At 43.3% G+C, this 24,689-nt stretch overlaps 1 protein-coding gene and 1 long non-coding RNA gene across 2 annotated transcripts in view; one reads left to right on the top strand and one right to left on the bottom strand.

Annotated features, from left to right (window-relative positions):
• The window catches only part of LOC133363407 (uncharacterized), a 29,039-nt gene extending 23,207 nt beyond the window's left edge, over nt 1-5,832 (top strand). Inside the window, exon 5 of the long non-coding RNA XR_009757670.1 lies at nt 5,333-5,832. This is a non-coding gene — a long non-coding RNA (uncharacterized LOC133363407). The remainder of the gene's footprint in view (nt 1-5,332) is intronic.
• SHISA8 (shisa family member 8) overlaps nt 1-24,689 on the bottom strand; it is a 50,309-nt gene that overhangs the window by 13,349 nt on the left and 12,271 nt on the right. The window lies entirely within an intron of this gene.

The following is a 24,689-nucleotide window of genomic DNA, read 5'->3' on the forward strand; positions in this document are numbered from 1 at the left end:
TAGGCTGGTGAGATGAAGGCGAGAGAGGCCTGGTCCCTGTTTTTAATGGACTCTTATTGTAAACCCATATAAACCCTTTCCTTTCTGCATTTAGAAACTGCAATTGTATTACAGTTATTTTGATAATGATGATGATGGGAATACGCAAAACCAGTTTTTTCATTGGTATTACTGAGGATCAGTATGACAAAGTTATAGAAAAGACCCTGCAGTGTGGGACTGGAAACTTGCAACCCAAAATGGTCCAGAATTAAGGGGTAAATTAAGAGAATGTGCATTACATTTGCTTTTGCTAGTCATGAGACAGGGCAAAGGACCAGGCTAGACACCGAAGCCCCACCCACTTGCCTGGAAACACAACTCAGCTTTTCTGGTGGTTTTTAGGACCTTGCCCGCATGTTAAAGCCTACGTTCAGCTACTGGGGCTAGAAAATAGCTTGGGGAGGGGGGAAAGAAAAGAAAAGTTATCATTATAATTTATTACTAATTACATTCTACCGCCATAGCATGTAAACCAAGGAGGCAGCTGTAGCTCTTTTTGCAAGCTTCCAATAGTGCCACACACCGAGATGAATGAGAAAAAGGATATAGGAATAGGATGCACATTCTGCATCCAGTTCTCAATCCTGTTCTTAGGTACAATCACAAAAGGGGCACCCAACCACTGTAGCTACGGGATTTCCAGTTAGGGTGGCCAGATCCAAAAGAGGACTCTTTTGTCTGAAACTGAGATTTCCAGCAGGTTCTCATGCACCCAACATCCCACACTTTCTACACCACCTGTCCACTCAAATGGAAAGGCATGTAATGATGTTCCACCAACTGCCTGTTGGCGTGTGTACATTGTTGTGTGAAACAGCATACATTATGTTGGAGTTAAGTTGAGCAAGAAACTTCTTCAGAGCATGTTAAGAGTCTTTATTGAAAGACATTAAGGCCAGAGGCTTAAGAGTAAATACATGTAGAGATTCTTCAGTCACCCCCCTTCTGGTACATCTCTCTCCATAGATAAACACAAAAGACAGCCTCTCAGCTCAGAGGCATAATTCAGAAGAGCACAACACATAGTCTCTGTTAGAACTTTCCCAGTCGTTATCAGATGGCTACCATAGCAACGACCCTGGCAGTCCGTTCCCAGACAGATCATAGACATAACTCCCCCTTAACCACAGTTACGTCTTCACACTTGCAGGCTTCATGGAAAACTACTAGAGACAGTAATGCCAACTGGTCACCAGCCCAACAGCTCCCCTTTTTTCCATAAAGACTGCAAAATACACATGAAATACATCTCCATAATACATAGTCATACTGTCATACATTTCTACAATACCTCTTGCAATACATTTCAGTACATTGCAAACTTACATCTCAGTACAGTTCAAAACTTTATTTCTCAGTACATTGCAGTACATTTCAGAACATCTCTGTACATTTAGCTAAAACTTTATTCAATCAAACTTTGGTTCATTCCAAGCCTTGTCACCAGTTTGCCAAATTTCTCCTCACACAAAGGCTTGGTCATTATGTCAGCCACCATGTTGTTAGTGTCACAAAATGTTAGGTTAACAAACCCCTGCTGCACACAATCCCTTACGTGAAAGTATCTGACACTAATATGTTTTGTTCTCTTGGTATGAGCTTCTGATCTCTCAGCCCCCCCCCCCATCTGTGCTTGTGCTTGGCACAGCCTGCGCTGGAGATTCCATTTCCTCAGCCTTATGTTTAAATGTTTGCGGTTGTGTGTCACTTGACCCTGTGAGAATGACTGTTTGCCTTTGATCCCAAGGCTTTTCTGCAACTTTAATGCTTCTGCTTAGAATTAACTGCTGTGTTTCTGGACACCAAACTTTGAAATATGCATTCTCTTGTGCTCTTGGTGCACGTTTGCCACGTCTCTTACCCTGTGACTTGTAAACTCGGCTGCGATACACTCTTTCAAGCATCAGCCTTACTGCATTACATGAATACTGTGGCTGTGTGCTTTTAACAGCTGTCTTCTTACAGCTCTGGCGGTCATTCCCTTTCCGCCCCATTAAACTCAAGGCATTAGCACACTTCACACCCACGGTCATTTTAAACTGTGAGTCATCAAGACTTCCCTGCAAACACACTTGATCTCCCCTCATTACAAAACATTGGTCTTGGTGGAACAAAATTGAATAATTACAACTTACCAGTTTGCTAACTGATAAAACATTATGAGCCAATTCCGGAACAAACAAACAGTTTGACATTATGCCAAGTTTGTCAAACTTAATCAGACCTTTAGCTTTTACGGATTTCCGTGATCCATCAGCAAGTAAAACAAAGTCCTGCTCATCTGTAGACGTGTAAAACAGACTCCTGTCTTTGATTAGTATATGGCTTGCTCCGCTGTCGACAATAAAGTTAATTTGTTCCAAGTCTTTAGACTTCTGTTTACAAACAAAGTTCACACGTCCCTGCTTCAAGCCTCCGTCCCTGGAGTTTCGCTTGACTGGACAATCTTTACGGAGATGCCCACAGGCCCCACAGGCAAAACAAGACTTCAGTCGCTGCTGCTCCCGCTTGTTTTCCTGTCTGCTTTCGGCAGCCTGCTCCGGTTCGGCACATTTCTCCACCTTGTTTTCGACAGCTTCCACTGGCTGGGCTCTCTGCGCCTCCTGCCTCCGCTGCCATTCCTGGGACATATCCTGCAACGCGTCCCACATCTTTTTAGCTGACGGCTCATCTCTCACACACATCAGTTGAGAATCCGATAGAGCCAAGATTATAAACGCCTGCGCCCTCTGGTCTCGACGCTTCCAGGCCGCGGTCAGTACCGCCGGGGTTTTTTCTTTAATCACGTCCCATAAATCCTCTGTTATCAGCAAAGCCCTCATCCTTGGCTTCCAGCTGGCAAAATTCTTTTCATTAAGTCGTTCCATCAGCAAGCCTCCCCCAGACAGGTTTACAGCCATGTTGCTCACCTCCGTCTGGTTCAATCAATCAAGCTGCCCTCTCTGGAACTCCGTCTGCCTTTCAGACCAGCAACTTACTCCCGTGTAATGAGCTGTGGAGTGTAACCATCCTCTGCTACCACTGTTGGCGTGTGTGCGTTGTTGTGTGAAACAGCATACATTACGTTGGAGTTAAGTTGAGCAAGAAACTTCTTCAGAGCATGTTAAGAGTCTTTATTGAAAGACATTAAGGCCAGAGGCTTAAGAGTAAATACATGTAGAGATTCTTCAGTCACCCCCCTTCTGGTACATCTCTCTCCATAGATAAACACAAAAGACAGCCTCTCAGCTCAGAGGCATAATTCAGAAGAGCACAACACATAGTCTCTGTTAGAACTTTCCCAGTCGTTATTAGATGGCTACCATAGCAATGACCCTGGCAGTCCGTTCCCAGACAGATCATAGACATAACTCCCCCTTAACCACAGTTACGTCTTCACACTTGCAGGCTTCATGGAAAACTACTAGAGACAGTAATGCCAACTGGCCACCAGCCCAACACTGCCAAGGTGATGGGATGAGTTGAATCCTCTGTAGCCTGGCTACATATTGTGAGGCAAAAGTGAGGTTCCCATCTCTGTGTTTGCTAATGCAAGAGGGGCATTTGCAGGGGAGGACCAGTCATTGAAGAGTGGCAACCCTTCCACACCCACACTGCTAATACCCTGACATGGCCTGCCCTTGCACCAGGCTGGTTTTAACCCAGTTTCCCCCCACCTGGGTTCAGAGACTGGAAAGAAGCCCAATTGGGTTGAAAATGGCCAGGGTGGAGGAGTGGTGGTGGTGCATGACCCCCTTGCCGCTGCTTTCTCATTAATTTGGCAAATGTCGATTTGGAGACACGCTATGGGCGCCCCACTTGCAATGAGTACTCTGGGTGTGGAGCATGTACTCAGGCTCTGTTTCCTTTGAATGGGGTAACTGGAGAGTGATTGGCATTTGGTGGTACATGGTTGTTTCCACAAGGAGTAGGAAACCCACTTTGGTCCAAGGGCTGCAATCCCTCCAGGGGCTACATGCAAATAGTGGGTGTGGTGACCCTACACACAAACACCATGCACACTCACATGCATGTAGCACATGCGCACACGCACGCATGCACGCACACACACACAGAGCCAGAGGGAAGGAAATTTCAAGTGTATTTGCCAGAGGGGCTGATCATCCCAGAGACTGCAGCTGGGGAGGGCATCCCCCTTCCCTCCCCAGCTGCTCTCCACCCTTGCAGCAATTAGGCTCAAAAAAAGCCTTCTATTGTGGAGCAAATAAAAGGCTCTTTTCGTGCCTAAGTGAGCACGGGAGCATTTTCCAGGTTGGGAAAGGGCTTGCAGTGTATGGGGAGAGGAGGGTTAGCCCTCACCTCTTAAGTTGTGACTCTGCCCCCTAGAAAACACAGCCACTTTGCAATTATGTTTTCCCCCCAAGTCTAATTATGATTCACTAGAAAAGACAATAATGCTGGGAAAAATAGAAGGGAGTAGAAAAAGAGGAAGACCAAACAAGAGATGGATTGATTCCATAAAGGAAGCCACAGACCTGAACTTACAAGTTCTGAACATGGAAGTGGACTGCCTTCAAGTCACCGTACAAATAGGGTTTTCATGGTAAGCTGTATTCAGAGGTGGTTTACCATTGCCTTCCTCTGAGGCTAAAAGGCAGTGACTGGCCCAAGGTCACTCAGTGAGCTTCATGGCTGTGTGGAGATGCGAACCCTGGTCTCCCAGGTCGTAGTCCAACACTCTAACCACTACGCCACACTGACTCTCACAAGATCTGAACAGGGTGGTTTATAACAGATGCTCTTGGAGGTCACTGATTCATAGGGTCACCATAAGTCGTAACTGACTTGAAGGCACATAACAACAACAATAATTAATTGTGGCGAGGAGAGGTGGGGATGATGCAGGGCAGATGGAAAGGGACAGTTTCCCCACTCCTGACTTACAAATATCTACAGGCTGAATATGCAGGGAGATTTACAGCATTAACAGCTCAAGAGATACTGATCTCACCTCCTCCCAGGGCTTGATTTCCCTCTTTGACCTCCAGCCTGACTTTTGTCTGAGTCTTTTCCTGCTGGCACCGCTTTTTTGTTCACACCTTACACAGACCAAATTAGCAAATTAGAGGGGAAGGTAAACTCTCTTCCCTAAAGACTCTCTTCTTCTGGAAGAGTTTATATTTCAATGTTTTAATGAGATTATTTTATGGTGTATTTGAATTATGTATGTTTAAATTTTAATGTTGGGGGAACTGGTTTTTATACTTGTAAATCATTTAGAAGCCTATTTTGGCCTTAAGCACCATGAAAATAAATAAATAATAACGAACAGTTCTTTATCATTTGTCAGAGCCACCAAGATCATGTCTAGCAGCCCTACAGCTTCAATAAGAATGTGACAGACTCTGCTATTACAATCAAGAAGTACAGGACTGAATGGAAGGAACATTGAGGTCATCCAGCTCCACCCCCAATCTACATTTTGAGAGGTAGTGTGTAGCTTTTTCCTCAGATAGCAGTCAACCTGGAAGGTGTATGTCCTGTTTATGGGGGAAGAATGTTTTGTCTCTCCCTTGGCAATCACTTGTGCCACCTGAAGAAGACTGCTTCACGTTTTGATAGTCTTGGCTTTATAGCAATATTTTCCCATTAAAATAGCTCAAGCAACTACCTCCCGGTTTTCTTTTGCCAATTAGTAAAGAAATGTTTATTCCAGCAGATTTATATGCCCACTGAGGTCATTTTTTAAAAAAGCCTCTGGTCGCTTCCATTGTTGATTTTAAATGGATCTTTAATGTTATGTATTTTACGTATTTATGTTATGTTTTTGTTGTCTCTGTTAATGTATTTTTTGGTTGTGTTTGCATTTTAATATATTTATTGTATTGTAATTTTCAATGGTTGTAAGCTGCCCTGAGTGGTGCATGATTACTAGGAGGGCAGGAGAGAAATATTTATACAAATAAAAAAGTGCATATGAGTGCTGCTAGATCTGCAAACCAGCTTATTACTTGTAAGTAACCCCACAGCCATGGATGCTCCAGCCAACATCAGCAAAGGCTGTTACCATAAAGAAAAATCTAACGTGGAGAAGCTATTTGTTGACCAATAACCAAATACAAATGAGCACATGAAGTCAAGGTCTAATAAAATATGATGTATTTCTGAAAGATATGCAGAAATCAATAGTGGAAAATATGGTCTATGGCTGATAGGCCAACAGCTTGCAAAATAATGACCAATTACTAATGCACATGCAATTTACTCCCACAAATTGTGATGCAAACTGCTTGCTGGGCTGACCAGAAATACATGCACTCCCAATGATAACACTGCAGTACATTTAAAAAGTATTCTAATACAGAAGTATAAAATGCAAAGATAAAACACACCTCATATCTCAGATAATTTGCCAGATGCGTTTCGACTTGAGACAAGTCTTCAGAACTTTCCAAAGCTCTCCGGATAGCTGCCACCGAAGAAGACTTGTCTCAAGTCAAAATGTGTCTTACTGTAAAGAGCCACTGTGCACAGATTAAGCTACACCTTATGAGCTCTAGGGAATCGAGCCAATGAGGACAGGTGAAGGGCCAAACAATCAGAAACATCTCTCCAAGGCAAAGCTAGTGTGAGCAGAGCTTGCAAAAGCAAACCAGGACATGTACGGCTCAATGCCAGTACAGGGCCCTGCAGCAAAAATGCAGCCTGGCTGGCACATCACAGCCCTGTCACCCCCTGGACACAGGCAAAAGAAGGGACCGATGTTAGGAAGGATTGCACTTCAGGGAACCTGAAGAGCCAAACTAAACCCATCCTCCATAGCCTGTAACCCTGCTACATTTCAAGGGAAGCTGACTTTTTCACACACTGTTGCCACTCAGTGACTTTGAAAGTTAAGGGGAGAGAGATTCCGTGTGCGTGCGCATGCATACCCCCTTTTAAAAAATGTACATGCAAGCAATAGGTTCAATAGGGAGCTTTCTCCCCTCACCTGACTCCTGCCACCTGGTTTTTGCTTCCCTGTACTGACCAATCAGGAGCAGAAGGGGCATCTCTTCTTTTCACCTGCAGGAATGAAAGGGGAAGGGGAAGTATGCAAGAAGCAGTTTTTGCTGCTTTTGGAGGGCTATGTGGGGCGTGGAGATCAGGTACCTGCTTTTGCTGTGCCACACACTGACAAGAAATCTCTCCCGTTTCAGTGAGATTTACTCACCTCCAAAAGTTCAGCTGAGAGATGTGTTACATAAAATAAAGGTTACATGGAAATATCCAGGTGAAAGGATATATTTTGAAGGCTTCTCACTCATACTCCCCTCTGTCATGTTGTAAACAAGCATATCTAATAGAGGAAAGTGCTCTCCTTCAGATATGTTCCTTCTGTACACTACACACAAGCAGTTTTTTTAAAATATGTGGGGGAGCATTCAAAGAATTCTTGCACACACCCCAATCTTCTCATGGTGAGAGATTTTCAGGGGTTCCGGAGCTTACTCAGGGTTACCAGGGGGTGGCGGGGGGGGGAGAGGCCTATGCCAGTTGTTCCTATGGCAACATATCTTCTCTTGACCAAGTTGTTAGACATGTACAGTGGATTGGGTATTGACAGACTTGGCCAGAACCCATTACTGTAACAAAGGAACTGGTCTGACCAGTTTAGCAGATTCCTTTACTACAAACTGCATCTCTACAGACTGCAGAATTACAGGTTTGGATGGTATCCATACCACCAATCCTATAACAGTATTTCCTACTCCATATACTGCCTTTTTGCCAACAATCTAAGAAATGGGACACAACATGTAAAGGAAACAGGGAGAGAAGAAGAAAAATAAGCAAATTAATGTACCAAGCTTTTCATAAAGTTTTGTCATCAGTAATTATACTTCTGTATTCTAGAGATGAAGAGCCTACAATCCTACCACTTCATTCTGCATAATAGGTAGATCAGCTCTGGAGAGGGGCTTGGCCTGACTGCTGGATTTATGGGCAGGGAGCTGATGCACTGGAATCCCAGCTGGTCAAACCCCAAAATGTGTCTATGGAGCTCAAACATATCGCTGGAAAGAGTAACAGAAACTGGGTTAGAAGAAATTAGGCAAAGTCAACAGAGTGGCTATCAAATGGAAAAGACTAGTCTATATAACTAACAGCAGGAATCCTTTTGCCTTTATGCTTAGAGATGAAGCTGGTCACAGGCTGCTAGTGAATCATTGCCAGATGAGCGGAGGGCTGTTGGCAGGGAAAGGTACCAGGAAGAGCATAATCAGAGCTGCCACAACCCCTAGCACATTGCGTATTGAAGTTTACACAATGGCATTTGGATTATTAACTTTGACAGCATGTTGTATGTAGAACAAGGGGGCATTCTGAAGTGCAGAGAATATGGGTTAAGTAAAAAGAGTGACTGGCTTGTAGAATTTATATAGCTTCCTAGCGCAGAAGTGAGCAAATGGCTCACCACATGTTGCTGGACTATAACTCTCATTGTGCCTGACAACAGGGGTTGATGGAAGCTGGCATCCAACAACATCTGGAGGACCACAGGTTCCTCATCCCTGCTTTAGCGCAAGCACAATCTACATTTTCGACCTTTCTTTTTCACACACCCCAACCAACCTGCTTCCGTTTATATTTGGCTTTTAATATCTTTTCAAGGTAAATCCTTTTGGGTGGGAGGGTGGGGATCTCTATCATTTTCTGCATCTTTGCTAAACTAAGTGTGATAGGTGCCTTCCTCTGTCTCAGCTTGATGTTGCTCTAAATATTTGTGATGTTTCCTAATGTGGAGCCTTTCCCAACTTATGGCCCTCCCAACATTCTGTGAACCTCTTTGTCAGAGAAATGGAGCTTCTACAATAGATGTTGCTCCACCAGCCACTCAAGCCTGTTCCCTGGGGCAGCTGTACATCTAACTTACATACAAGCATAACATTAGGGCAGATATAAGAAGACAAGATGAAAATTAGTTAATGTGATGGGGGAAGGGCTCCTAGCTCTCTCCTGGTGCTTGAAGGTTCCTTTCTCAAATATAGCACTGTTTTCTTCATTCACACGGTGGGTGAGAAGAGTACATTTATTTTGACTGTGATTCTAAACTTGCACAGATCTACTATGCTCCTATGGATACTACCTCCATATAAATGCACTAAGGATCAAAATGTTAGCCTGTGGTGCTACTGATACAATGATAATGTCTCAATCTTATACCCATATAGTTGGAAGCAGTAGAGGCTGGTGGCTCCCATGTTAGTGGGGTCATGAATCCAATGAGAGCACCTTGGACAGCTCCTTGAAAGTGCAGACTAAAACCTGGAGCGGATTCACTCAGACTCTGCTGTTTGGAAGTAAGTTCCATTGAAGTCAGAAGTGCTTGCTTCCCTTATATATTTATTTACAGGAGTCAACACATGCCCAGCCCTTTTGGCCATCACAGAATGACAAAACTAATTTAATTCTGATGACTGCAGTTGAACAGAGTATGTGTTGGACTTTCTTCACAAGATCGTGTACATCAATCTATGGATCATTGGGGCTTATAGTGCTCTCTGTGTGGACTTTCCATGTGGGCAAAAATGGGTAATCTGACATCATTATGATGCCAGGTGATTGACAGGTGGGCAGGGCTGTCAAAGTTGGCCCACAGAGGGTGGGGGAGATAATGATCTGGCTCACTAGCTGGCTCCATTTCTCCACTCTGCAATATACAGACTTACTGGGCAGGATGTATATTTTGCGAGCCAACATTTCTATGCTAAGCCTTAAGTGTAAACTGAGATCTCAGTTAATTGATAAACTTCCTAATGAACTGCCACTTCTAGTGTTACACCAGAAACTGCATGGACAGCATTGGAGAAGAAGTGTTACATGTCTATTGGGGCCAATTCACACAACCTGTTTCCCCAGCATATGGTCCTTGTTGCATTTACTGTAATCAACAGATTGTTTTAAAATGCTTTCCCAGAGCCAGTTCTTTGCCTACCTTTATTTTTAAACAAACAGAAATCCCGTTGTTCACATGCTCCCTCGCTTCCTTCTTTTGCCTCTCTTATTCTACCAAGATCTACCTACATACATTTTTTTAACCTTCAAAAAATATTTAATTTTTTCTAATATCTCCTGATTGTCAGTTTTATTGAATGATTGAGAGTTTTTTAAAGTCTTTTATTTGTGGTCTATATTTCTTACATACATTTGTTATTAAAATGGCTATATATACATCTTTGTATTAGAGGGTGACATCCAGTATCATGCATGCAGATATTGCTTCTCCCCCTGCAGCCCCCCCCCCCTACTCTGGAGGATCCTCATGAGGAGAGTTGCTTTATGCAGCAGAGTTCATTGGAGATATGAAAGAATAAGAAAGAGAGTGGTGTTTATATTAAACAAAATAAACTCATTTTATTAAGAAAGTACATGAGGATAGGAAAGCCTAATCATCTAGACTAGCTGAATTCTAAAGGTAGGGAGAGAGAGAACTGTGGGAAGAAGGAAGAACTAGAAGTAATGTTGTTGTTATATGCCTTCAAGTTGATTACGACTTATGGCAACCCTATGAATCAGTGACCTCCAATGGCATCTATCATGAACCACCCTGTTCAGATCTTGTAAGTTCAGGTCTGTAGCTTCCTTTATGGAATCAGTCCATCTCTTGTTTGGCCTTCCTCTTTTTCTATTCCCTTCTGTTTTTCCTAGCATTATTGTCTTTTCTAGTGAGTCATGTCTTCTCATTATGTGTCCTGAGAATATCAGTCTAACCAATCAGAGGCATGCTTGAGGAAAGTAACAAGGAGAGACTTCAAGCAGGGGCCTTTCAACTGACTAAGCATATCTATTGCCTCTAACGGTCAATAGATTCAGAGCACACAGCAAGACAATGCATTGATTGAAGTGAAACTTCCAACACCTCATACCTGCCAGAGTAGATTTGGGGGGGGGAGCAGGGGAAGAGTTCTGCCAATGGTGTCCATTCTGTTAATGAATGGTGGACAGGGTAGGCACCTTCAGATTTCACCCATAGTCATTTTAAATAATGATGCAGAGTTGTTCTTAATGATGGCCCAGGAACAGGCTGGAATGAGCTTAACTGACCTCTTTTCTGTTTGCAATCTCAGTAAGGCAGCAAGTGTGTGTAAAGCAGCAAGTGTGTTTCTATTTCTTTTTTGTTAAACTGAACAGGAGCTGATATGAATAGAGTAACTGCTGAATTTGGGGGGAAATGCTTTCAGCACAGATTAAAATACACAAGCTTCCACCAGTCATTCTATCAACTGCCAATCTCACAAGCATGAAAGCAGACCTTCAAAGGAAAATAATTATCAACGGAATGAATAGGATAAATAAACTGAAGCTGAGATGCTGTTGGTGGAAGTGGTTCCTCTGCCTGGATGAGTGGGGTACAGCCTGTCCTACATGGGATCGCATTCCCTCTGAAGGAGTAGGATTATAGCTTGAGGGTTCTCCTAGATCCACACAGTCATAGTGACCTCAGTGGTGCAGAGTGGCTTCTACCAGCTTCAGCTGATGGCCCAGTTGTGTCCTTATGAGGAGAGAGATAACTCAGCTTTGGTGATCTATGCTCTGGTAACTTCTAGGCTAGATTACTACAATGTGCTGTACATGGTGCTGTCTTTGAAGGTGGTTTGGAAACTACAGCTGGTATAAAATGCCATAGCCAGGCTGCTGACAGGGAGAAGGGACGTATAATACCAAACTTGGCACAACTGCACTGGCTACCTATACGTTTCTGGGTCCAATTCAAAGTGCTGGTTTTAACCTATAAAAACTTATGCAGCTCAGGAATCCAATATCTTGTGGAACACCTCTCCCATTATGAATCTATCTGGACCCTAAGATAATCTCTGGGATCCTTCTCCAAATGTCCCCTCAGAAAGGCTCGGACAGTTGCAAAAAAGGAGAGGGTCTTTCTGGTTGTGATTCCATCTCTGAGGGATGCTCTCCCCAGTGATGCTGGCCTGGTGCTGACACTGACATCATTCTAGTGACAGGCTAAGACTTTCCTCTTCTCCCAGGCATTTGACAGAATATGATCCAGGTGCGTCAAGGCTTTATGTTAGTGCAACTCTAGGTTGCTGTTATATCTTTTGTTTTGTTTTTCTCTGTGGAGGCTGGTGTTTTATGTTTTATGTATTGATTTGTTACATTTTGATTGTGTCTTTAACAGTTTTGTATGTTTTAAAACTTGGTTGTAAGGTGTCTAGAGACTGCCCTGTGTTAGGCAACTAACAAATCAGTAATTTCAATCAATACATTAATAATTTGGTGTGATATTTTATTTAAATCATTTTTCATTTATTTTAACATCCCAGTTTTCTTCATCAAAGACATACCTAAATGAAAATCAACCAAAACACCACATAAAAATTAATATTAATATTATCTCATATACTGATTTTCAGTCACTCCTATACTATATAGGTTTGGGAAATTCTGATGTTTTGCAGTAGAACTAACAAGGGGCAGTTCATACACACAATTCCCACTTATTTTCTTCATGTCATTGCATATAGGCTATATAAAGTATAGTGCATTCTAGGCATGTCTACTCATAAGTAACTTCTGTTGAGTTCAGTAGGATTTACAGCCTCAGTCATTCCTCAGTAGGCATAATCTGCTGTGTCCAAGTGTGCAGATGCCAAGCCCCAAACATAAATTAAAGTATGGGCTGTTCATGCTGTAATTTATGGCAGCTTCCTGGATCATTCTCTCTGTCCTAATAAACAATTTCTTGAAGCTTTATTATTTCGTTCACTTCACCCTCAAGACCCCACCCACCCACAAATGTAACATGGATTTATTGCCAAATTGGGTTTCCTAGCGCTGACAATCTGCAAACCAGAGCAGGCACCTCACTGATTAGAAACTCACTGAAGCAACAGAGTTACCATGTTTCCAGTGCTTCAACAGTATCCTGTGCATTCCAACAGCCTTATTATTCTTCGAGCGTGCTCATAAATAATATCTGGGCAGGACCAGAGGTGTAGTCATCTGAGGGCTTGTGTGGGGCTTAAACCCTTTACTTTTTAGGAGCAGGGTCCCAGCAGAGTCCCTATATCTCCAGCATGCTATAAGCCAATCAGCATGAAAGGAGGTGAGTCAGCCACCTAGAAGACTCTTTTCAGGAGCTAACGCTCACCTCTTTCCTGCTTATTGGCTCCTAGGAGTATCTGTTGTTGTGGGAGAAGGCATTCACAAGGATCTCATTGCATTGAATGTGAAGGAACCCTGCACTTCTGAATTTGCTACTACTCTACTGGGCAGGACTCAGTGGTAGAGCACTTGCCTTATATCGGGGGGTGGTGAGGAACCTCTGGATCAGGGCCCAAATGTGCTCCTCCAAGCTTCTCTATCTGCCCCTCTGAACTTTCCTCAGGCTACACCTCTGGCTACCAGGCCATGTCCCTCACTGGCCCAGCTTGGTACCCTCTCCTTGAGTGTTTTTGCTTGGCTAGACTTTGTCCTTGAACTCTGATAATGCTGGATAGAAAGGGGTGTGTGTGTGTGTGTGTGTAGAAACTAGCCTATTGTATAAAAGTAAAATTTGCATTCATTGCTCCATCAACTATTGCCTCTGACCTCACCCACTACTGGCATGTTGCCTCCGGAAGGTTGCCCAGAAGGGAATGTGGCCCTCAAAGTGAAAAAGGTTCCCCACCCCTGCTTTATATGAAGAAGGTCTCAGTTTCAGCCTATGGTATCTCCAAGTGAAAGGATTTGGGGGCTGGTGATGTGAAAGACATATGTCTGAGACCTTGGAGACCTGCTTACTGTCAGAATAGAGAATGCTAGACTAGATGCACATGTGGCCTGATACAAGGCAGCTTCTTATGACCTAAAGTATCGGGGTGAGCCGTGGGTGTTTGTATCTGAATCCAGATCTGGAGAGTGTTTTTTCTAGTTCAGGGGAAGCCGATGTGGTACCCTCCAGATGTTGTTGGACAACAACTCCCATCAGCCCCAACCAGCATAATCAGTGGTCAGGGAGAGTAGCAGTTGGCATGGTGGGGCAGAGCCATGGCGCCACCTTCCTGATACAGGCATCACTACAGCTGATCTGAATGGGGTTGGGGAGGGGCTGTGTGGATGCACCAGGGGAGCCAATCCAGTGCTCACAATGGTGTGTCAGTGTAGCTCCAACCTTGCCTCCACCCTGACCCACCCATCCCACTTCAACTGCAATGATGCTAGTGTTCAGAGGAGGGCTCCATGGCTCTTCCCCACTACACCAGCTGCTACTGGTCAGGGATTATGTGAACTGTAGTCCATCAACATCTGGAGGGTTCCATGCTGGCTATCAGCGTTCTAGCTTATGGGCTCCTGAGGTCTGTGGTTTGAGCTGCATGTTGCAGCAGGCGGAAGGCATTGCTCTGTTGGCCAAGCAAAGTCAAAGTATTAAGTCAGGCCTGGCCAATCAAGAATTCTCATGCTGCCCATCAATCACAGTGAACAATGTTGCACACCCCTCTTCTCTTCAGCCCCCTCTGCATTTGCACAGTCCAAGGGAATTCACTAGATGGAGGTTCGAAGCCTTAGGTTCCCTAAAGTTCAGCACTGACTATGGACACTTAACTTTTATTGTGTTAGCCTCTACTAAAAGATCTACACCAAGTTGGTTTATTTATTTATTACATTTATACCCTGCCTTTCTTTTCATGATAGAAACCCAAGTTTAGCAAAGTTAGGGGTAGGGTAAAGCAGGGGAAAGTTAGATTCAAGTTAGAAAATGTTGCCTGTATAATTGCTATACTGTGGAGGATAGCGGGGTCATTGAAGGTCAGAAATAAGAGGCAAAGGTAGGGCAGCATCTAGGAAGCTTGCATAGGATGTGTTTCCAAATTTTCTCACTCTAGCAGGAATTATTAGCACCTCACTCCAGGAAATACTACCCTTCATACACTTGACTTAATGAACGATTAAAACAAGATGTTCAGCTTAAGCAAGATAATCAGTTAAAGAAATGATGCCGTTGTCCATCGTGATTATGCTGTTTCTGTCCTCCTTTCTCTTGCCTTCCCGCCACCTCTGCCAATATGCCTGGCTTGTAGGTAGGGTTCATCCCTAGCATTTGTCTCTACAGAAACTGAAAACTGTCTCTCCCTCTTTTGATTGTGGCTTCCCTAGATTTGTTCCAATCCACAGCTCCTACAACCGCTGTAGATTCCAGGAGTAGCTTAATAGCAGCATCCATCATTTCCTTTGGGCTAGAGGATGCTTGTATGCTTAATCCCTTGTTTTGTTTCCTCTGCACCAGAGTAAGTCACAGGACCACTCCCCTCATTGGTAATTGAGAGCTTATACATGCACTTATGTATTCTTTAGATTTATGCCCCACCCTTCAAATACATTGGCTTGCATTTTTTTAAAAACACACACACATAAAATAGCGATCAAATTAATAATGGTGAGGGCCGCCGTGAGTTGCACCCCATGCCTCCCAGGAAGAACGTCATGGCCAGGGGAAGACCAGCCTGGCCCTGGCCTCAGCCATCCATTGGACAGAGAAGGAAACAGCTGGGGGGAATAGAGCTCTTGTAGAGTTGCACTGTAGGCTGGAGAAAGCAGTCCTCAGGAATAGTCAAATTAGTTTTTTTTTCTAAAACAGGTGGCACAAGCAAAATGTTCTGGTGTATTGATTGCAGTCCCTGTTAGGAGTATTCCTGCTCAGTACTCTAGGCAACCTGGAATGAGAGCTTTGTATGGCATTGTTTGGGGCTTTCAGAGGGTTAAGGAGACTTCAAGGAGAGGGAGAGGGAAGAAGAAATGAGAGCTTTTGGAAAAGTATTCTCTTTGCTGTCCTTCCTGCTGAAACATTCCTGTAGAGTACAAGGAGGGGAGCTTTTAATTTTAAGGCACTCTTACCCCCAACCCTACAACCCCCCTCTGCTTCCAGGATTCTTAATATAAATTGCTAGGGGCTTGAACACAAGCTAGAGGGAGCCCCAGCTGATGAAGCGTCAAGGCCCCAGCTGACAAAGCGTCAAGGTGAGTTAAGCAGCAGAGCGAAAAGAGGGTAAGTAGCTTCCATTTATTCCATTATTTAATTGAAGTAAAACAGCTCAGAGCAATAAGTAATAAGGGCAGCCCAAGGTCACCCTGAGCTAGGAGCCAAATCCTGAAAGAACCTATATCTTAGGAGACAGATCCTAGGAGAAGGAAGCCTATAGAAAGCTAGTTTTCAACACCACCCTAGCAGGAAAGCTTCAGGGGACACTGTAAACAAGGCTAAATTCCAGTCGGAGAGAAGGGGGAAAAGGAAACTCCACCGACACATACAGGGAGAGAGTCAACTCAGTCCTTGCTAAAAAGGGCAGCTTCAGCCTTCCTGAAACACAACCACAAGCTCTGTGTCCCTAGGTTAAAGAAAGGTCAGGCTGTTCTAGGTGGGAAAACAACAAACACAAAAGACTTGCCTGGAAGGCGCAGCCCCTTGATTAGATTAAAAGCAGCCAAAAGCTTAAACAGCCCCGCCCCTTGCTCAGGAAAGAAGGAAGCCTGCCTTCCTGCCTTCAAAGGAAGGAAGCCTGAGAGAATACTAAAGAGTTAAGCCCCAGCTGATAGCCATCAGCCTCAAGTAACACATCATTGGCTGGCAGCAGTAGCTGGGAGGAACCAGCCACACATATAAAGTCAGAGCACCCTAGCGAGGGAGCCCGCTCCACGAGCTAGAGGGAGCCCCAGCTGACAAAGCGTCAAGGCCCCAGCTGACAAAGCGTCAAGGCGAGTTAAGCAGCAGAGCGAGTTCGGCAGCAGGGCGAGGAGGCCAGGGCCCCCCACTCTGCCCGTCTGTTCCCTGACCTCAACTAAACCGCAGTCTCCAACCCATTGACGTAATAAACCTTAAACAAAACTATGCAGGTAAGAAGCCAGCAGGGGTGTGGGGGCTTTCCAGTGTTTTGCACCGCCTGCAGCATGTACGACTATCTGCCTGTTGGACAGAAGTCGTGGGTGTGCTCTCGGTGCAATGAGCTCCTGGCTCTCCGGGAACGACTTCATTTCCTTGAGGCCAAGGTGGCGGACCTGGAAAAGCTGAGAGAGGCAGAGGTGTGTGGAGGAGGCTTTCAGGGACGTTATAGCTGTGTCCCACTCCAACGATGATAGCTCTCCTGCTATCATGGACAACGATGGTCTCGGGGAAGGAGAGCATCCAGCTGAGGAAGAGGGAAACGATCCCTTAGAAGGGACCCATTCCTTGGGGGATGAGCAGCTATCCTCTCGTGCCGAGGATATATCTCCAGGGGGTGGAGGGATCCTTGTAGTGGGTGATTCGATCATTAGGAACATAGACAGTGGGGTGTGTGATGGGCGTGTAGACCGCAAGGTGTTTTGCCTGCCTGGTGCGAAGGTTGCGGATATCGCCCGTCGTTTAGATAGTTTGGTAGACAGTGCTGGGAAGGAGTCAGTGGTCGTGGTGCACGTTGGCACCAACGACATGGGGAAATGCAGCCGTGAGGTCCTGGAAGCAAAATTTAGGTTGCTAGGTAGGATGCTGAAAGCCAGGACCTCCAAGGTGGCTTTCTCTGAAATGCTACCGGTTCCACGCGCAGGACCAGCCAGACAGGCCCAGCTTCACAGTCTCAATGCGTGGATGAGACGATGGTGTCGGGTGGAAGGGTTCGGATTTGTTAGGCACTGGGGAACATTTTGGGACAAGCCGGGTCTGTACAAAAGGGACGGGCTCCACTTGAACCAGAATGGAACCAAACTGCTGGCACTTAAAATTAAAAAGGTAGCAGAGCAGCTTTTAAACTGACTGAGGGGGGAAACCCGACAGGAGCTGAGAAAGGTCCGGTTCGGAATAAACCTCCCCCCTGGGATAAAGACCAAAGAAATGATGAAATTTTAAAAGGGGTAGGCCTAGAAGTAGGCATTATGAGAGCAGGGGCACAGGATATAAATTCAGAAGAGCAAAATTACCACAGGCCTAACCACAAGTGCCAAAGACACTTGAAGAGAGACACTGCTTACAAGTGCCTGTACGCTAATGCTAGGAGCCTCCGAACCAAGATGGGAGAACTGGAGTGCTTGGTCTTAGAGGAGAGCATTGATATAGTGAGCTTAACCGACTTCCCAGGAGGATCCCTACGCCTGTGCAGCCTCCGAGACGGGCTCCCGCCTTGGATGAAACTTATCCAGGTTAAATCCAGTCAGAAGGCTCTTTTCTGACTGGGAATAATTTCTTCCGGTTAAAGAAGAAACGTGAGATTTCCCACTTTAGCTTTGTTTTGATTGTTGGAGTCTGGAATTCGTCAGAATTGTCTGTCTTCCAGCAGCTCAGACAGAGCGAGGATTTTTATGCTAGCTCAGCTGGATAAGTGACCCTTTTTTTTAATACGGATTAACAGGCAAACATCCTCCTTTCTACATTCATCATTTTCTTATCTATACAGCTAAAGAGATTTGTCAAAGTAACAGCAATTGAGATAACCTAGGTGAGGTAAGACTTTCCTTTTTTTGTTCGCGGAGCTAGGGGGGAAGAAAATATAAATAGCTTATCTTTTTTTTTTATTGCAAAAAGCTGACATGGAAAATGGCATTCTAAAGATTACAACGGGCGAGAGATTTCTGATTGAAGGAGATAAGAAATCTTTTTGATCTATGGTTGGGATTATTTTTCCTGATCTACTTTTTTTTTGACGAATCTGCTCATTCTCTCTGCTACTAGCTATTTCGACGCTGTGAACTAAAGCTGTTCTTACACTTTCAGGCAGATAAGAGATAAGGGCTGTCTAGCATGTGACGTTAGTTTGTTGGAAAAATTAACTCCTTTGTAACTGGTTAAAGAAATAAGCTGCTCTTTGTTTGGGACATTGAAAATTGAAGGAGTTTTGTTCCTTTGGCTTTAAGAATGACAATTAAGAAGACCATGGATGTACAAGAAGGGACTTTATCTCTAGACATGTTTCAGAAAATAATGAATGGGATTAACTCAATAAAACAAGAACTGAGAAATAATAGACAAGCGTGGAGAATTGAATTTTACAAAATGAGACAGGAGCTGAAAGAAACTCAGGATTCTATGAGAAAGGAGAATAAAGATAGATCTGGAAAACAAAAAAAAGATGAAAGAGAAATTAAAGGCAAGGTTCAAACTAAGGAGACTGGCTTAATTATGGACATGAAAAAAGATTTGGATTTCCTGGCTGTGATGGATCCTGGAGACAAATATTACAGTTTGGAATTCAGCGCTGTCCCTGAAGGAATTGAAGAGATTGGAGATAAAGATATTATCGGTTCAAAAAAATTCTTGGACTGGAAGGATTTGATGGAACTTGAAATGGAGAAAGTTAACAGAATTAATCCCTGTCTTGTGTCAATGGAAAAACCTTCAAGAGATGTACTAGTGTATCATGTGGAAAAGAGGAACAGAGATGCGGCTTTGCAACAATACTTCAGTGATATGTTTGGATTTGATGGCAAGAAAATATCTGTGATGGAGGAAATTCCTACCAGACTTTTATTATATGACTATGACAGCAAGATTTTCGGGTGCGTAAAGATGGAAGATGGAAGATGGACCCAATATGGATAATGACAGAAGAGCGATTTAAAATCACTGGACTTAGTAGATTTGATGAGTTGGATTAATTGGCATGTTTATTTAGAAAAAAAAATGATTGACATATATCTCAAGGATTGGAAACTTCTCTTTGACTTCTTGTGGAAGATTAAAATGATATGATGTTAATGAGATTTGAAACCAACTAAGATAACTGTTGGAGGAAGGTGATTTTATAATCTATTAAGAGATAGGTCTGTTACATATTATAGATTTATAGTTGAATTATAGTGTTTTGAAATTACTGGATTTAGTAGATTTGATGAGCCGGATTAAATGGCATGTTTATTTAGAAAAAAATTGATTGATATATATCTCAAGGATTGGAAACTTCTCTTTGACTTTTTGTGGAATATTAAAATGATATGATGTTAATGAGATTTGAAACCAACTAAGATAACCGCTGGAGGAAGGTGATTTTATAATCTATTAAGAGATAGGTTTGTTATATATTATAGATTTATAGCTGAACTATGACAAATCGGAAGTCAATATTTTTATATATATGTATTTTTTTTTTAGTATTGTATTAGTTATTGATTTGTGTTGTTTTCTTTTTGTATTATTTTGGTTTTGAAAATTAGAATAAAAATTAATTGAAAAAAAAAAGATATAGTGAGCATAACCGAGACCTGGTGGAATGGAGAAAACCAGTGGGATACGGTTATCCCTGGATATAAACTATATCGGAAGGACAGGGAAGGACGTATTGGTGGCGGAGTCGCTCTATACGTGAAAGAAGGCATTGAATCCAGCAAGCTCGAAACCCCAAAAGAGGCAGACTCCTCCACAGAATCGTTGTGGGTGGTGATACCATGCCCCAGGAGGGACTTAATACTGGGAACGATCTATTGTCCCCCTGATCAAAATGCTCAGGGAGACCTTGAGATGAGATATGAAATTGAGGAAGCATCCAAACTAGGAAATGTGGTAGTAATGGGTGACTTCAACTACCCGGACATAGACTGGCCGCATATGTGTTCCAGTCATGACAAAGAAGCAAAGTTTCTAGATATTCTAAATGACTATTCCCTAGATCAGTTGGTCATGGAACCGACCAGAGGGATGGCAACCCTGGACTTAATCCTCAGTGGGGACCGGGACCTGGTGCGAGATGTAAGTGTTGTTGAACCGATTGGGAGCAGTGACCACAGTGCTATTAAATTAAACATACATGTAAATGGCCAATTGCCAAGAAAATCCAACACGGTCACATTTGACTTCAAAAGAGGAAACGTCACAAAAATGAGGGGATTGGTAAAAAGAAAGCTGAAAAACAAAGTCCAGAGGGTCACATCACTCGAAAATGCTTGGAAGTTGTTTAAAAACACTATATTAGAAGCTCAACTGGAGTGCATACCGCAGATCAGAAAAGGTACCGCCAGGGCCAAGAAGATGCCAGCATGGTTAACGAGCAAAGTCAAGGAAGCTCTTAGAGGCAAAAAGTCTTCCTTCAGAAAATGGAAGACTTTTCCGAATGAAGAAAATAAAAAAGAACATAAACTCTGGCAAAAGAAATGCAAGAAGACAATAAGGGATGCTAAAAAAGAATTTGAGGAGCACATTGCTAAGAACATAAAAACCAACAACAAAAAATGCTATAAATACATTCAAAGCAGGAGACCATCTAGGGAGACAATTGGACCCTTGGATGATAAGGGAGTCAAAGGTGTACTAAAGAACGATAAGGAGATTGCAGAGAAGCTAAATGAATTCTTTGCATCTGTCTTCACAGTGGAAGATATAGGGCAGATCCCTGAACCTGAACTAACATTTGCAGGAAGGGATTCTGAGGAACTGAGACAAATAGTGGTAACGAGAGAGGAAGTTCTAAGCTTAATGGACAATATAAAAACTGACAAATCACCGGGCCCGGATGGCATCCACCCGAGAGTTCTCAAAGAACTCAAAGGTGAAATTGCTGATCTGCTAACTAAAATATGTAACTTGTCCCTTGGGTCCTCCTCCGTGCCTGAGGACTGGAAAGTGGCAAATGTAACACCAATCTTCAAAAAGGGATCCAGAGGGGATCCCGGAAATTACAGGCCAGTTAGCTTAACTTCTGTCCCTGGAAAACTGGTAGAAAGTATTATTAAAGCTAGATTAACTAAGCACATAGAAGAACAAGCCTTGCTGAAGCAGAGCCAGCATGGCTTCTGCAAGGGAAAGTCCTGTCTCAGTAACCTATTAGAATTCTTTGAGAGTGTCAACAAGCATATAGATAGAGGTGATCCAGTGGACATAGTGTACTTAGACTTTCAAAAAGCGTTTGACAAGGTACCTCACCAAAGGCTTCTGAGGAAGCTTAGCAGTCATGGAATAAGAGGAGAGGTCCTCTTGTGGATAAGGAATTGGTTAAGAAGCAGAAAGCAGAGAGTAGGAATAAACGGACAGTTCTCCCAATGGAGGGCTGTAGAAAGTGGAGTCCCTCAAGGATCGGTATTGGGACCTGTACTTTTCAACTTGTTCATTAATGACCTAGAATTAGGAGTGAGCAGTGAAGTGGCCAAGTTTGCTGACGACACTAAATTGTTCAGGGTTGTTAAAACAAAAAGGGATTGCGAAGAGCTCCAAAAAGACCTCTCCAAACTGAGTGAATGGGCAGAAAAATGGCAAATGCAATTCAATATAAACAAGTGTAAAATTATGCATATTGGAGCAAAAAATCTGAATTTCACATATACGCTCATGGGGTCTGAACTGGCGGTGACCGACCAGGAGAGAGACCTCGGGGTTGTAGTGGACAGCACGATGAAAATGTCGACCCAGTGTGCGGCAGCTGTGAAAAAGGCAAATTCCATGCTAGCGATAATTAGGAAAGGTATTGAAAATAAAACAGCCGATATCATAATGCCGTTGTATAAATCTATGGTGCGGCCGCATTTGGAATACTGTGTACAGTTCTGGTCGCCTCATCTCAAAAAGGATATTATAGAGTTGGAAAAGGTTCAGAAGAGGGCAACCAGAATGATCAAGGGGATGGAGCGACTCCCTTACGAGGAAAGGTTGCAGCATTTGGGGCTTTTTAGTTTAGAGAAAAGGTGGGTCAGAGGAGACATGATAGAAGTGTATAAAATTATGCATGGCATTGAGAAAGTGGATAGAGAAATGTTCTTCTCCCTCTCTCATAATACTAGAACTCGTGGACATTCAAAGAAGCTGAATGTTAGAAGATTCAGGACAGACAAAAGGAAGTACTTCTTTACTCAGCGCATAGTTAAACTATGGAACTTGCTCCCACAAGATGCAGTAATGGCCACCAGCTTGGATGGCTTTAAAAGAAGATTAGACAAATTCATGGAGGACAGGGCTATCAATGGCTACTAGCCATGATGGCTGTGCTCTGCCACCCTAGTCAGAGGCAGCATGCTTCTGAAAACCAGTTGCCGGAAGCCTCAGGAGGGAAGAGTGTTCTTGCACTCGGGTCCTGCTTACGGGCTTTCCCCAGGCACCTGGTTGGCCACTGTGAGAACAGGATGCTGGACTAGATGGGCCACTGGCCTGATCCAGCAGGCTCTTCTTATGTTCTTATGTTCTTATGTTCTTATGTTCTTAACAGGCCAATTTCCTCTCTGCTTTTGTTGTGCCTTCAAGTTGATTTCAACTTACGGCGACCCTATGAATTAGCGACCTCCAATAGCATCTGTTATAAACAACCATCCCCGAGTTCAGTATTAGTGGGAATGATGTTATACTTCAGGATCTGTCCAGAAGGAAGGCATTCAACTCTCTTGTTCGCATGTAAAATGTGTAAGATTCTGAGTTTGAAAGTGAGTTTCCCTGGATAGTTCCTTTGTAGCCAATAGGATTGTTCCAGAATGAATGGTCAAGGACCGCAGTAATGTGTTCTTTAAAAATTGGGGTATGGCTGTTTTTTTAGGGGAAATCTAGTATTAAGGATGGAGCTAAATACATCTCCAAACTGCATTTAACCCTATTTTAACTGGCTGAAATGATAATTAGTACCAAAAAGTAATAAATTAAACCACATATACAGTGACCAGAGACAAGGTGGGCAACCCCCCTGTACCTATAGGAGCTGTGCTGAAGTTTGGGTCTTTGCGTCTTTCCCCATCCCTGCATGGCAAGCTGTGCTATCCTCTTTCATCCAACTGTTAAACAGGAGACTTCTCCTTTTCATCTGGCTACCCTAACCACATAGAGGAAAAGTACAAGAGACACTCATGGAAAGCAATGGCTCCTCCATCAAAAGTTCTGCTTGAGAGCTGAACAAGCAGAAAATTGCATGGCAGTGGCTGCTCAACAAAGATCCCAATTTTCTGCCATATTTAAAGTTGATATCCATCTTAGAACTTATAGCAGTAAATTCAGTAAATTCTGCCTGCATTTAAAGTAGAGAAACTGTATCCAAAATCAATGCTTTTTATTTGCTATCAAGGGCACAGTAGAACAACTGCATCAGAATGCACTAATTCTGTCAAGCATAGAAATATCTATATTCTTTATTCCCAGTTTTGGATGCTCATCCAAATCAAAACCAATTTGTCCTTGTCCATAATTTAAAATTAAGTTACACATGCTAATTAAAACCATTGAAACCAAGGCCTGTTTGCAGTATCTGACTGTATTGACCCTAGTACTACAAAATTCTGTGTGGCCAAATGGAGCTGGACTGGTAAAATGTAATTCATTTTGTTTGCCTTTACTTAAATGACAAAGCCAGTTGCTCTTTTTAGGTGATGTGCAGTATAATGCTATATGTTAGCACTGTGCCCTTTACAGTTTAATACCATATTGGTTCAATTCTCCCTTGTTCCCAAATAATCTCTGAAGTCTGTTGCTTCAGAGGGCAAGACTAGAACCAATGAATGGAAATATGCAGAGAAGCAGATTTCAGCTAAGCGTTAGAAGAAACCTTCTAGTGGGAAGAGTGGTTCAACAATGGAACACAATGCCTTCAGAGCTGATAGTCTTTTATTTGCTGAAAGTATTTAAGCAGAGGCTGGACAGTCAACCATCAAGGATGCTGTAGTTATATCCTGCACTGCAGATCCTCCACTGAAGAGGGAGCTTGACTAGAGGATTTGTAAGATCCCTTCCATCTTTATGGTCTATGATATCCACAGTTTAAATCAGTTTTCCCCTACTAGATGCCTTACACATTGACATGAGT

The sequence above is a fragment of the Rhineura floridana genome, chromosome 8 (assembly GCF_030035675.1).
Source record: "Rhineura floridana isolate rRhiFlo1 chromosome 8, rRhiFlo1.hap2, whole genome shotgun sequence".
NCBI classification, from domain to species: domain Eukaryota; kingdom Metazoa; phylum Chordata; class Lepidosauria; order Squamata; family Rhineuridae; genus Rhineura; species Rhineura floridana.